The 14,684-nt window shown below is 50.0% G+C and overlaps 1 protein-coding gene across 1 annotated transcript in view; it reads right to left on the reverse strand.

Annotated features, from left to right (window-relative positions):
* The window catches only part of HS3ST4 (heparan sulfate-glucosamine 3-sulfotransferase 4), a 65,785-nt gene that overhangs the window by 4,953 nt on the left and 46,148 nt on the right, over positions 1–14,684 (reverse strand). The gene's annotated exons all lie outside the window — the stretch shown is intronic.

Below are 14,684 nucleotides of genomic sequence, written 5' to 3' on the forward strand. Positions count from 1 at the left end.
ACCATATTGTAAAATGAAAATCCAGCAAGATAGCACTTATATCTAAGAAAATGACGAGGTAAATGCTTGTCCCAGCTGCCCCCAGTTGAAGATTATCATAGCAAGCCGGAAGGTATTAAAAGACGTCCCCTCCAAGTGCACTATAGCCTCTTTTGAGCCTCATGAGCTGCCGGGTGCCAACGAGGCTGGTGGGCAGAGCGGCAGTGAGGGCGGCCCACGGCGTGTGCGGCAGCAGCGAGCAGCGGGGGCTCCCGGTGGCCAAGCCCCATCCCACACGGCAGCCTGGCACAGCACCCTGCAGATCGCGGCACGGCCGCCCTCTGCACCGAGCGCATGGGGCTTGGGTAAAGCGCCAGGCTATGGGGCGGCAGCCGCAGCACCCGCACGTACACCCATGTCTGGGAGCGCTTGCTGCGCTGTGCAAGTGTTCGATACCGCAGTGTGTGTGTTTAAAGGCTTTACAGGCACAGTATTGACTGCTTTTTAAGCGCGTTCTAACAATATTTTTATCTAAAGCTTTTCAAATACTTGTGCATATGCACACCCACACAAGTATAGTTTGTTTAACCTGTTGCTTGCTAATTTGTCCTGCATGCCCGGTGCCTTGTGGGGCTGTTGGGCCGGAGATGCAGCAGGATGGGGGGATGCAGCCTGCTCCTGCCGTGGGCTGCGTGACCCTGCAGCGCCTCCGGCATGCAGCGGGGTCTGCGGCAGCGGAACGGAGGGAGGTGCTCCGGGTCTTGCAGGATTATCCCTTCGCATTCTCACTATTTTTAGTTCAAACATATGCTGAGGAAACAAAGTGAATGGCTGGAAATGGTTCTGTGAGAGCATCTTGGGCACCAGCGACCGCAGCAATGCTGACGTCAAACAGCAGAGCACTCGGAAGCAGTCATTTCATGGAATTACACAGCTGAAGTCTGCAAGCAGAAGTGCCTGTCAGACAAGGCCCAGCTAGATTTGCCTGTCACTGTGCCTTGTATTTGGTTGCTTCAAACCCCTCCATTATTTGTGTATTTACTGCCAGTGTAATCCATCCAACTGGGCTTGTTTTGCGAGGCGCTGCAGGAGGCAGTGGGAGTCTGCTGACAGGACAGGAGGGGGAGGTTCCGGGGCTGCCAGCAGCTCGTCCCCTCTGCCGCTGTGCCCGGCGCATAGCTGCCTGTTTCTGCAGCCCTGACTGCTGCCAACCTGCCCAGAGGGGTTCTGTGCTTCGCCCCTGCCTTGCCTGAGGAGCAGCAGATTGCTAGGAGCAGGGATTAGCCAAGAACAATGCATCTTGAGGTATTTTTCCTTTAAGAAAAGCCTGAACAGATTAAGAGGGAAGCAAGCGGCAGGGGACTGTAGATGCTGCAGAATTACAGAGTGGCTTTCCTGTGGGGGATCCAGCACCCAGATTTAACAGCCCTGTAGGAAGGGAGCATCTTTTACAGCTGTGCGCATCACACCAAGGCCCACAGCATGGTCAGGGGCCGACTGCTGCACAAACAGGGTGCCCGCCTGCAGAGCTGAAGCCACGGGCAGCACTGCTCCATGCGGCCGCTCTCACTGGGCCCGGCTGCGGAGGCAGCGATCCGCCTCCTGCGAGGACGAAGGCCGTGCTCACGGGGCGCCCATGCTCAGCAGCGTCGCTGTGCACGCCAGTGGGGCCCGAGCCCGAGCCTGAGCCAGCGGCTGACACGGCAAGCTGGGCCATCTTAAAACCTGCTCAGGGAAACAGCACTGAAGAGCAGGCCAGCAAGCGCTTGTGAGCAATGGCTCCATTTCCCTATTACCAGAGTCGCCCTGCAGGTCAGGACTTTCCCCCAAAGGCACTCAGCTGCAGGGACCTCGTTTCTTTCTGCCATTACCACCCTCTGCTGCGCTGCTCTGCTGCCAGCGAGCGATGCCCGGCGAGGCACCAGCTGACGCAGCGTGGCGAGCGGCGGTGGCCACGGCGCTCCTGCCCATGTCTGACCCAGCCCTGCTCTTACACGGGTGGCTGAGGAGCTGCTCTGTGCTCTCTAATCCGAGGGTGCTGCTGGAGGCCCCACGGTGCCCAAGGAATTCAGGCTGCTTCTGTCTAATGGGGGGAGTTGGGCGAGCAGTGCTGAGCTAACACAGAGCTGCTCGATGCCTGTGGTGCGCAGATCCTGCAGCAAGGTTGTTCACCCTGATGTCTGAAGTGCCTGCACTTTACCATGGCCTCATGTCAAGTTTTGCACCAGTCCTGATCCTCAGAGAAGAGGAAATGCTCACGCAGGTGTGAAACTGCCGGCTGCACTGGTAATGACATAGATATTTCATTTTTATCCTTCCGTGTAGTTTTCTTGGATTGTAAGATAAGGCAAATGTTTGCTTTGGCTACTTAAATATTTCTTATCTGTTGCTGAAAATAGAAGCACTGGTAATTCAGTAGTTGAACTGATGAAGGCAACAAGAAGTTCTGGATACCACCACAGTCAATAGGCTAGACCAAATAAGAAAGATTTCCAAACACTCGTCTTTACCCCTTGTTCCTGAAGCAGTGACCTGTGCCTGTCGGTCCGCGCGCTGTTGCTGCTAGACAGGGCCAAAGGCAGGGCACATGCTGGGCCTGCTCGAGGTCTCTGACACCAGCAGCACCGGTGTCAGGAGAAGAGGTGAATGCGGTCATTTTCTCCGGCACTGCACAGCACAGCTTCATGTCACTACAGTGCTGAGGGCAGTCCCTGTTGGCCCTTGGGCTCCTGAGGCAAATGGAGGAAGCCCTGAGGCAGTTCTCCTCTTGGTGACGCAGCGTGGGCTAACTGGCCTGCAAGGAGTCTGCAAGGAGCTGTGGCAGCCAAACCATGCAGGACTGGGTGGCTGTGGCTGTGCCAGGAGCTGTGAGCAGCCTTGGCAAACAGGGCAGAGGAGTGAGAAACTGGAACCAGGGAATAAAGGCTCTTCCAACCCTGTGACTTCGCCCAGGGCGTTCCCAGAACAGATTTCTATTGAACCATTAATTACCAAAATCAATGTGTTACTCTTCTGTTCCTTGCTCTACAAAATAGTTATTTTATCATCATTTATAGCTAGCAATCTCTATACAATTCCTTTTTAACTGATGCGATGACAATTTAACTACAGCCCACTTTTCACCCTGCTGCTTGCTGGCCTGTGCTACACACGGAGCACCTCAGGCGATCGGGGGGCAGCTGAACTGTCAGCCCCTGGGGACAGCAGCACCGCGGCCTGGGTGACGGCTGGGAGGTTTCCTGCCGGGTCCCCCGGCTTTGACACCAGTCAGTAATCGGAGAAGTAGCAGTGTGCAAAAGTCCTCTTACCTTGCAAATGGTGATGGACTGCCAGGCGAGCAGAAAACACCATTACCCCATGGTGTTCAATTACCTTGACACCCGCGCAGCAGCACTGCACACTTGTTTATGCTTTCTTGGACAGGATAAGCTGTTTTCCTATGCAATTGTCTGAGCATAAGGAGGGACCAGCCCAGGCAAAATTGGCTGGTGTATGCTCCTCTGAGTCAGACACCCTGGCAGCAAGCAGCAGGCTGTCAAATGTCAAAATGTGGCGATTATGAGAAGCTAAAAGCTCTATTGGACTACAGGCAATAGGGCTCCTGGGGACCCTTGCCATTGTCTGGTCTGACCCTCTGCACGGCACGGGCAGAGACCTGCCCTGCACACCCCGGTGGTGGGCACAGCACCAGCACATCTGCTCTGTAGCATGGAGCTTGTGGGGCTACACAGCCCCTGGGGGGCTCCCGGGGCTGGTTCGCATCGCTCACAACTACTTGGCACCTCCGCTGCAGCGTGAATTGGTCTGGCCACAGCCACTAGACTGTTGTTTTACAGTCATATATCTTTGTATCTCGTCTCCTGTCTGACAAGATGCTGTTCTGCAAATGCCTGTGGATGCTGAAAGGGAAAGCTCAGAGAAATGAGGGCTGCCTGGGCCCCTGCACCTTGTGTTGATGCTCTGGCTGTACCATCAGGCTGCAGGGGGCTGCTGACAGCAGCTGCACTGCATTTGCTCCAACACCATGAGCATTTGCAGCCCCTGGGACATTTAGCCTTGAGCAAGGCATCTAGGCTATGGGGTAAGGCATTAGGGACTTAGTCCCTGCACAAGCTTTTGATTGCTTTGTATTATGGATTGTGACTGTGATTTGTGGGTTCTTAGATGACATCGCTTTAAAAGAAATGAAAATTAATCTGAATTCAGAGGAAGTACTGCTGCCGTCCTTCACCCACGCTCACTCCTGTGCATCCCAACGGCTGGCAGGGCTGGGAGTCAGCCAGGAGTGGAGTTTCCCTCTCCTTCCAGGCACTGAGGTGCAGTGGCAATAGCTCCTTCATAGGCAGCTCTGTAAACAAGGATTTTGCTCCCCTCTGTTCTGGGGTCAAGGGGGAGACTTTAATATTATACTTACTTAGCTTTTGTTTTAAATTATGGTTTCAATAAGCTGTTGCAACACGCACACACACCAAAAAAAAAAAAAAGGCCTCTAAGCTTTTTCTTTGCAGTGGGGATGTTTCAGACAGTATACTGGAAGCAAGTTATAGTGGCTGATGTTCAAGTATAAAACCAACACACCAGGGGGTTCTGAAAGAACCACATACAAACTATTAATTACAACAGCCCCTTCAGATGATGTTATCACAATAAACAGCAGCCAAGAAATTGCAGAGCTAATAATCTGAAAGTGTTGTCGCATTTAAGGTCTGTGTTTAATTCTGTGCACAATAAAGACAAATGGATAGATAGGTTGGTACTAAGGCGAGACAGCAGGGTAGTAGCGATCAAGGAAAAGAGGAAGAAAAGCAGATTCAGCTTTTGCCATACAGTTTTAAGGATAACATAGGAAACTGCAGTGTGCAGTGAGAAGCATCCTTCCCTGAGACTCCAGGCCCTGCAGAGCACCAGTACTACTGCAGCTTCGGGACTCACATGCAGAAATGCTTTTTCCTGACCTCTGCCCCCTTTCAGAGTTATTTCCTAGGTGCTGCCTTTCCTGGGCAGGCATACTAGCTGCCTTGCTGGGCACCCCACGGTGCAAATGCAGCTGTGAAGGAGCTGGAGCATGTCAGCCCGAGGAGCCAACGCATCCCACACACATCCTGCTGCATGTGAGAGCTGCTGGCAGGGGTGCAGCAGAGAACATGGCATGGCACCGTCTGGCAGGCGTTAGTGAAAACAACAGGGCTGTTCAATGTCGAGCCGCTGAGCCCCTGGCACCGCAGCGGGTCCTCAGAGCAGATAACCTTCACAGAGCTGCTGCCACGAGCTCTGCCCTAACTGTGCACACGAACAGAACGGCGACCAACCGCTCGCTTGGGCAGCACGCGGCGCCCTGGATTGCTCTCCTCGGCTGCTGCTGCAGAGCTCTTTGCAATGCTTTGCTCCTGGAAAGGACTGTACAGCCTCTTGAGTGGTCTTTGGCTCTTCTTACACTGTTTCTTTTACTTTCAATGCCCGGCCAGTTAATGAAGAGGCAGCTGCTGACCACACCTGGCACACCGAGGCAGAGCAGCCTAAGGGACACGGCACTGCGAGGGGATGCGTCTGCTCTCAGCTCTGCCACTGGTCTCTGCTCACCGCCCTGGCCCTTTTCCACCTCCACTGTTACCTGCCTGAAGAAGCTGGGCAACGACGACGAGCCGCTTCCCTCCGGAAGGTGCTCTACCGCCATCCAGCAGCAACGAAGCCTTCGCTCAGGTACGGGGGGGAGCATCCATCCCTTCCTCATGCCTGTAGGTAGCAGCATCTCGGGGATGCGCAATGTCAAGATGAAACTTTTATTACCATTCCTGGGCTTGGATCCAGGAATTACCTGGTCCTCCCTGCAGATGATCAAATATGTATTATTGGGTGCTTGCTTGGGATTTTGATATTTCTCTCCTCTCACGTTCATTCCCCAGTGCTGTGGCCAGGATACTAAGGGAGGGCAAGGCTGCTCTGTGTCCCCCCCACCACCCTGAGCGCTCCTGTAGCTCTGCAGTCAGGAAGGGGACTCTGCCATCACCTCTGCCAGTTGTTTGCTCTGTGCATAAAAATGCCCTTCAACTGCTGTGCAGTGATGGGCAGTAAGAACCCTTGCTTCCCTCTCCCCTCTGGTTGGTGGCAAAGGCCAGCTCTCAGCCCTCATTGGAAAAACGTGCTGTAGTAATTGTTCTTAACTGCTGGCTTCAGACAAGCTCTTTATTTTCAAAGGATACATTTTATAAATTTGTGAATTTGCATGTTGCCAAAATCCCCTTGTGGTTTATTTAAATCCAGATTATCTTGTTTATTCCTTCAGTCACAGCTGTCATTTATCTCTGTGTAGGCAGCTTGTTCACGATGTTGCAGGTTTCCTGCAATCCCACTCAAAAGGAGTCTTTGTTAACCGTATTTTCACGTTTCCAACAAGAGAAAAAAGTTCACAGCAACTCCCAGGGCTCAGAGGACCACTGAGAAGGACATCGATCTGCACAATTGCTATCTGAATGAGGCAATGGCCATGGGCTGCAACAGTGACACCTGCACATGGAGCTCGTCTCTCTGCAGCTCCTCAGTGTGGAGCAAACATCTGCTTTTGTCTTCAGAAAAGACAAACATGAAGTCATTTTCCATTTTATTATTAACACATTCTGGTATAATTGGTTGAGCTGTCAACTGTGACCTGCCAGTAATTCAGCAGGCGTGGGACTTTCAAGGGGAGAACAGCATTGCAACCGAAGGCTGCTATACGCATTAAAAGCAGAACCTATTTGCTGTAAGCCCCCAAGTCAAATCTCGTGTTGAATTTGTTCAAACATAAATTTACAGCTGAATTTACATAGGTTTAATGTTTTATAATCTTTTTGGTCTGCGAATCTATATTCAAGACTGAGTGCATTAGCTTAGAAATACTGTGCTTAACACTGAAAATAATTTTAATCTCTCCAAAGTCCAATCCTTTGCACATCACTAAACCTCAGAATCCAATCCCTTCTAATAAGAGACACAAAACTTGCATCTGTCGCTGCCTAATAGATTCATACTGCTCTAATTCAGATGGCTTGCACATGTGTTTTAATAAAAAAACATCAAACAAATTGCAAGGCACTTTCAGAAAAGCGTGTGCCAGTTCAGACTGGAGCTAAAGGGAAACAAAATGCCCCCGGGAGACTCACTGGAGCAGCTTCACAGCTTGGAAGCTGGTGTGACCCTGCCTGGCTGTGGCTGGAGGGGGAGAATCCCCCGTCCCCATGGCTGGCTGCTCTGCCCTCTTGCAGGATTTAATGCCCATAAATCAAGGGATGCCTGGGACTGGTTTTTTCCCTTTCCAAGACAAGAAGATTTTGTTTGTCCCAAAGTTTGTCAAGCCATTTGGTGCCTGTGCAAAATGTTCTCAGGAGTGGCAGTCTGAGAGCACACAAGCAGACTTCCTTGCACTTCCAAGTGCAAGGACACTTGCTCCGTGCCAGCCACCTTCCCCGCCAAGCTTCTCCCCAACGTCTCCTGGGCTCTTCAGGAGCCCAGGGCGTGCAGCAGAGCGGTGGCACCTCTGGCTTCAGCCGCGGCCAGGCAAGTGAGCAGCCCCGGGGGCTGCCTGTCGGTCCGGCCGCGCTCCGCTCCCTCGGGTGCCAGCAGAGCGATGCAGAGCGGGCTCGTGTTGCCATAACGACGGAGGTGCTAGCACCGTGTTGACTAACTGCAAGCTGATCTGATCAGAGAATGGAAGTATCGAGTTGCTACGGTAACTGAAATGCCAAATCTGAAATTGTGTCAATAGCGAAGTTATCAAAAAGGAAGCAAACACAAACAGCGGGATACAGGGGCCCGGGCCTGGCCCGAGATCGCTGCTCGGCCCCAGCAGGGCACCGCAGCTCCTGCCTCCCGGCCGGGGAGCAGCCCCCAGGTGCCACCGGGACCCGCACCCCAGGGGGCCAGGCACAGCACCCCCTGCCCCCCAGCAGGGGCCATGCCTCAGCACAACCGACTGCCCTCAAGGGACGGGGCGGGCAGGGCAGGCGCCTGGAGGAAGGGTGCTGCCAGCATCATCCCAGCCACGCTCCCAGAAGCGGGGAAGATGCCTTGGGAGCACAGTCTGTTTCTAATGCGATTGTTCACCATCTAGCCCAGTTAGAGTCCAACAATTGCAAAGAAACAGATTCTGTGTCTCCACAAAATGCAAAATCTTTAACAGCTCATTGGCATGTGCTTGAGTTGGCCTGGATAAGAAGTTACTCCTGAGAGTCCACTATTGATTCTGTCAGGGATTCAGAGGTTTTATAGGCATCGTTCAGGATCTCTTTAGTACTTGTACCTTCTTAATGGCTCTCATCACCGATAGAACCGAAGATATCCCTGTGCACACTGGGAAGCGACTGAATCCATGCCAGGAGACAGCATTTTGCTTCTGCCGCAGAGAGCGTGGCTGCCCTCCAGGCGGGCAGACAATCCTTCCAGGCAGCCCTGGGAAAGAAGGCTCTCCTGTTTCCTCCGATACGCTTCAGGAAGCAGAGGGAGACATCACGGCTATGGGAAGAGGTGTGTGAACTTCACCCAGGAAGGCTCCTCTCCTCCTACCACTATGCAACAAAATCAGTGGGCAGCTGGCTGAGTAGCAGACAAAAATATAAATATACTCTGATTTCACTGGGACCATCTGGCTCATGCATGATAGGCGGGTAAGAATGCTATAATCACGGAGCAGAGAACTAAGCTGATCCATTAAAGTCTTTTAGCAGAAGCAACCATGGAACCCATATTAATCCAGCAACGCTTTGTGAACAGACATCACAAGGTTAGATCCATTCAGTTGCAATTAAAAATAACCCTCATTGTTCAGGCTGGCTTGGATAGCTATTACTGCCTTGTGTTCCCCAAAGGCTCTCATGTATATAGATTGTTGATGTGAGCACAATGTAATCTGAAATTATGATCTTAATGCTAAATCTTGCTTTCTTATGTTCTTTCCTCAAGTGGGTCTCCTTGGGAATATGTCTGTTGCCTTGTGCTGAAATCCCTTGCCCATCTGACAGCACAGCTCACACAGAAATTAGAAAGTTTCAGATAGCGTCGCCATGATTTCATTGCCTTCCCAATGGAGAGTGCCCTTAGCTACTGACCTCCTTGCCAGCAGCCATGGCAAAAGCCTAGGGGACTGCTGACTCCAGGAGCCGCCTGGCCTGGACCAGCAGCTCACCTGTGCCAAGTCACTGAAACCCTGTAAGCTCCTGGCAGGTGACTCGCAGAACCACAGCCCTCAGCATCACCCAGCTTTGACTCTGCAAAGCAACCTCAGCTCTGTGGATGAAGACGCATGTTCAGCACGACATTGTTTTACCAAGGATGAACTTGGCCTGATCTCTCCAGTTTTAATGTTTGACTTACTCTTGGTCATCACCCAGGCATGAAACAGGTAGTGAAAAAGCCCTGAAACACGTATTTTGAACTCCACTGCAGTCAAAATTGTTTTGCCTTAATCTCACTACTGTTCTCTACAGATGTGCTGTAATGCTATTTGCTGGGAATATCCCAGTGTTGTCTAACAGATTTAATCTCTGTATACGTCACAGCCATAGCAAAGAAGCACCAGCCTGAATGCCTTCTCTAGCACATGTGCTATGAACATGCACTCACGGACAGGAGTGGCGAGTGCTGCAACTCTTGACTGCGGAATTTCAAGTCAAGGCAGTCTGCTGTTCTGAGTCTGGCTCGGTGCTTTCTCTGTCAGTCCCTCCAGTGTAAGGATACAAGTCCCTTACATGCTACCTCATCCATTGTCACGTGAAGAAGGGAAAAGGCCTGGATGTCCGTGACTTGATGTAAACCATATAGCTGGGAAGGAAAGCAGCCAAACAGGGAAGAAAGCATGCCTGCCTTGAGGACTCTGTGCAGCAATGTCAACAGAGGCATCTGCGTGATGAAGTTTCACACTTGGAGAAGAGTTTCAGATGCTTTGTGCAGACTACAGTTCCTGAAAAAGCCTGTTTGATATGGTTAAAAAAATAAATAAAAAGAAAACCACACGGCTGAGGAAGTGAGCTATAGGCACAGTCCAAGCCACTCTGAATATTGATGCAACTCAACTGAGTTATTTAGACCGTTCCTGTTTCCCTGAGATGGGCCTTTCCTGAGAAGAAAGATCATGGAAGTAGAACATTAAGATGTAGCAAATATGAATTTACACACTATGAGGAGTCCTGTTTCATCTTCCAGAAAATTTACTTCTAACAGGAAAAAAAATCCTGAAAATAATGGCTGCGTAAGTGCAAGCACTGCTGCTATATCATGCTAAAAGCTTTTCAGGAAAAAAAAAAAATAAAAAAGCAGTAAATAAATTCCTCTCTTCAGATGTATCTGGATGTTATCCTAACACGGTGCCAGAGTAATAGGAGAGTCATCAACAACTAAAAGGATGGGAATTGTTATGTAAGGACAACATAGGAGCGATATCTGCAGAAGAGGTTGAATAACAAAAGTAATTGTATACATCCTGCTTCTGAGCTCTTGCATTGCTGATGAGACACGTGGTAACAAGGACTCCCACTCCACTGATACAGAAAGGTTTTGACACAAAAAAGCTGGTAAATGCTGTCATAGGAGCATCTGGCTGTTCAAAGGCAGGCAGGCAGAAGCATCTAAGTCCGTGCAATTACTTGTTTTATTTCTAGTTTTAGACAAGATTGGTCAGTGCAGACCTACTGGTGCTGAACGCACTGGTTGGTTCGAGAGGACGACGGGCTCTTGCAGTGGGGCGACCCAGGTGACAGCAGACACTGGAAGAAACAGAGCCAGTCCCAGACCCTTCCACTTCAACACTGAGTGGCCAGACCTTCCCTTTGGCATTAACCTCTCCCCTGCTCCAAAACAAACACGTTCCACTCGTTAATCTGCACAGCTCCGCAATGCAAACACTCACCACATCCAGAGCCCTGCCACCCCCAGCCCGACCACACTGTGCGGCGAGGAGCACCAGTGCCCCGTCCCTCTGGGCACCAGGTGCCGCGCATCCCCCCGGGCAGCAAGGGGAGAGCCCGTGGGGACTGAGCCTTCCTCAGAAGGGCTGCCAAAGACTGCACAGACCTGGGACTTCTCTGTTCCCGTCCAGGAGCTGCTCTTCTGACCCAGGAGAAAACAACACCAGCCAGGCTGTGGCTGAGTGCACAGCTATTTATTATTTGCTTGTGTTGATTATTTTGGGGTTTAAGTTCATTTATTATGTATGCAAAAATGGTAATACACTGGCATCTGAATGTCTTTTAGGCATACAATATCCTTATTATTCAAAATGTTTTTTTCCTACATAATTGAATGGTTTACCTTATTATTACTTTATGTTAATGACCCAGCATTTCCATTTTTCTATAGGATGCTTAATTGTAAGCAAAGTGCAATCAGAATCAGAGATGCCATCTGTAATTGACAGCATCATAATAACAGCCAGCATTGCAGGAACAAAGTACCAAAATAAATGGAAGTAGGGAGAAAGCTGCCTCCAAAAATACCCAGGAAGCCGTTCTAGGCCAGGACAGAAAGCCCAGTCCACACAGTATCTTCTCCCCAAGCAGTGACAGTTTGGGCATTAACGCAGATAGAGTGCTATTTATATCAGTTTGTACATTTAATCAGTTTTTTGCAGTTTTCAGCGAGATGTGAACTATATCCCTGTCCAAGGCATTTGGTTCAAATCAGTTGAGACAGAGAATAATCAAGATTTATGATTCTCATTCTGACTCGGATCACACAGTCAGTGTAATTGGTACAGCAGAGCTTCCCTGAGCCTGAGTGACATCCCTTCACTCTCCCTCGCAGAAGCGATTTAATGTCCATCTCGAGAACTGTCAAAACGCTGCTGCAGCTCGAGATAACGGTGTCTCCGGGCTTTCCCTCCTCCTGCCCTGCCACCGCGCAGGCGTGCACCGACCCTCCCGGGCGACCGGCACTGGAGGGGCACTGCAACCAAGTTAGAGCTCGTTTGGCAGAAATCAATAAAATAGCACTTTGCAAAATAAAAGCGATTTCATCTTGTTCTGCCTCTCAGCACAGCTTAGAGCAACAAGGAGAATGAATCGTCTGTGGTGCATCTGACCTTCCTTGTAAAAAGCATCTTTGCTGGGAGAAGAGCGCTGCAGGTCCTGCACATGCCACCGCTGTCTATAAATCACACCCACCCTGCTGCGAGGTATTTAGAAACAGAGGCACGCTGGGTCTGCAGCAAGGAAGGACCCTGGGAAGGGCTCAGGAGGCAGCTTCCAGCTGTGGTCAGGGTTGTCAGCATTTCCAAGAGATAGCTCTTTTTCAGGGGCTTAGCACTGCTCCAGGAAGCCAGAGCTGTGCTGTCCAAGACCTCAGCTGGGAAGCAAATGTTTAGATAAAAATTAAATGATCCAAAAGCAATTGCACTAAAAAAGAGCCAGGTGACAGGAACAAAACGGTGGTAAGGCTGCCCCTCTCCAGACAGCCTGCGACAGCAGCCAGGCCACGTGCACACAGGCTGGCCACGGCTGTGCTCCCGGGATGCTCCAGTGGGCTCTTCCCCAGCATCTGCTCTCAGCCTCACAAGGCAGACACAACCCTGGGCCAGGCGGCTCCGCAACAGCCACAGAAACACCTTCTGCTACATCACACGAACCTGCAGCCAGCCAACCCGTGCCTGAGAGAGACCCTCTGAGCTGCAGGAGCCCTCCTGGGGCAGCATAGCAGAGCTGGGCTCTGAGTGTTACCTGATAAAGCCCAGCTCCTGTTTCTGGTTCATGAAAACAGAGTGCTCTGACCCTGGTGATGGGAAGCTGACTGCATCTGTGGGTTCACCTGGTAAACAGGATGATGGGAAGCTCTGTCTTAATTGTAGGAGGCAGTGAGTTAGAAAGGGGAGCCCAGGCTCATCTTACCTTTTGCATGCCTTTGAAATGAAGGCAGAAAAATATGCCAGCCATGAAGAGAAAATAAATACCGTTTACTTGCAATGCTGAAGTCCTCACATACGTGCTTTGTCAGTTCAGGTACATGTTAATGTTTTGTTTTCTTCAGCGTTTGTTTAGCCATTTCTTCCCCATACACACCACGTGCAGCACAGCTCAGGTTTAGCCAGGATTCTCTCTTGAATTAACACATGCAGTGTAACATTCAAGTAGGTGAAAAAACAGACTGATTCCACTCCAGTCAATAGAGTAAACAACTCCTAGTTTGGGTAAACAGAATTACTAGTGCTGAAGAGCCCTGGGCAGCACTGCACACTCTGATTAGTGTAAATGCTAAACACAAGCCAATTAACACTCTAAGTCTGCTTATCTCGTGTCACTTAGTGCTAAAATAAAGCCTAACACTAAACACACATATTGATTTAGCCATTAAATCTGGCATCACTCAAAATAACTCATTATATTATTGAGGAAAAAAAATAAAGTCACCTTAATTTTCAGAAGCTATTGTATTATGAATAGTGACTTAATTCTTCTACCCAGCACCAGGAAGTTACTGCTGATACCGAGAACAGACTAATACTACTTAACTAAGAGTAAAACTAAGAATCAGAGGCAGAGGTACCACGAGCACATCTCTGTGCCACCGTAGCTGACTTCACTGTGGAAACACTTGGCCCACCAGCCTTGTGCTGTGCTGTCAGGCTACAGATCCAGGTCATAAACCCTGGCATTATCGATAAAAGTATTGCTGTTCTAGATCAGACAAGTCACATACTTTAACTGTCTCCTCTAAGAGTACGAGATTACCACACTGTCCCAGCAAATGCCACTAACTGATGGCACCCTTTCCTGAAGAACAGCTAGGGGCAGCCAGCTCTCACAAAATACCGATCCCAACCTTTGAAGAACCAAACCCCCACTTATTTGTGTTTGTTTGTTTGTTTGATAAGTCTGTCTATTTAAAAACTATTGGAAGCTCGTGTGTGGAAAGGTGATGCTGGGAAAAAACCCAGCTGGAGGTAGCCTACCCTAACAAGCACCAGGAGAAGGCAGGGACAAGACACGTGGACATTAGCAGGCAGTGTGTGGTGTTTACATTCTTAATTACAAGAGCTAATTCTTTGGTTTGGCCAGGTGTCCCTTCTGCAGACAAGGTTAATAGGATGTGAGAGGCCACAGCTGCCACAGAACCAAGTGAGGAGGACAGGCGAGGGACAGCAGTATTAATCAGCCAGGAGCAATGCAGAAATGGTTATCTCAAGCTGTTTGGAGGCACGGATTAAAAATAAATCTTCCTGGGTTTAATATTCTGCCAGTCAGCTCCTTTTTGTAGGTGGAATCTATTAAAAATTATCTTTCTGCTAAAATGCTAAAGTATTTTTGACATTTAACAGCTTGCTTCAAGCAAAAAAGTGCAATAAATACATGGGATAGCTAATTGGCTCCAGCACGCCAGCATCCGGTCCCTCCTGGGTACGTAGAGCTGTGCCAGCTTACTGACGGCTTGAGCGGGCCCTTGAAAGCCTCTTCCTGATCAATGGCGCATCTGCTCCAGCCTCTCCTGTTAACGCAGCATAACTGGGAAGTTCCCATCGTGATCCGGCAGCAGAGCAAAAGCAGCCGCAAACTGAATCTGTAGATTCAGTGGGTACCAGAGAGGGAGGCACGTGCTGTAATTTTGTCGTGTTGAAGTCTGTACTTTGAGGTACTTAGTTTGCTGTAAGATGGAGAAGGAACTGCTTGGCAGCGTAGTCTTCTCAATAAAAATTAATGTGTTAACAAGAAGCCAAATAGCTACAGCTAATGTACTTCTGAATGAGATCT

Source organism: Anser anser (genome assembly GCF_964211835.1).
Source record: "Anser anser genome assembly, chromosome: 15".
NCBI classification, from domain to species: domain Eukaryota; kingdom Metazoa; phylum Chordata; class Aves; order Anseriformes; family Anatidae; genus Anser; species Anser anser.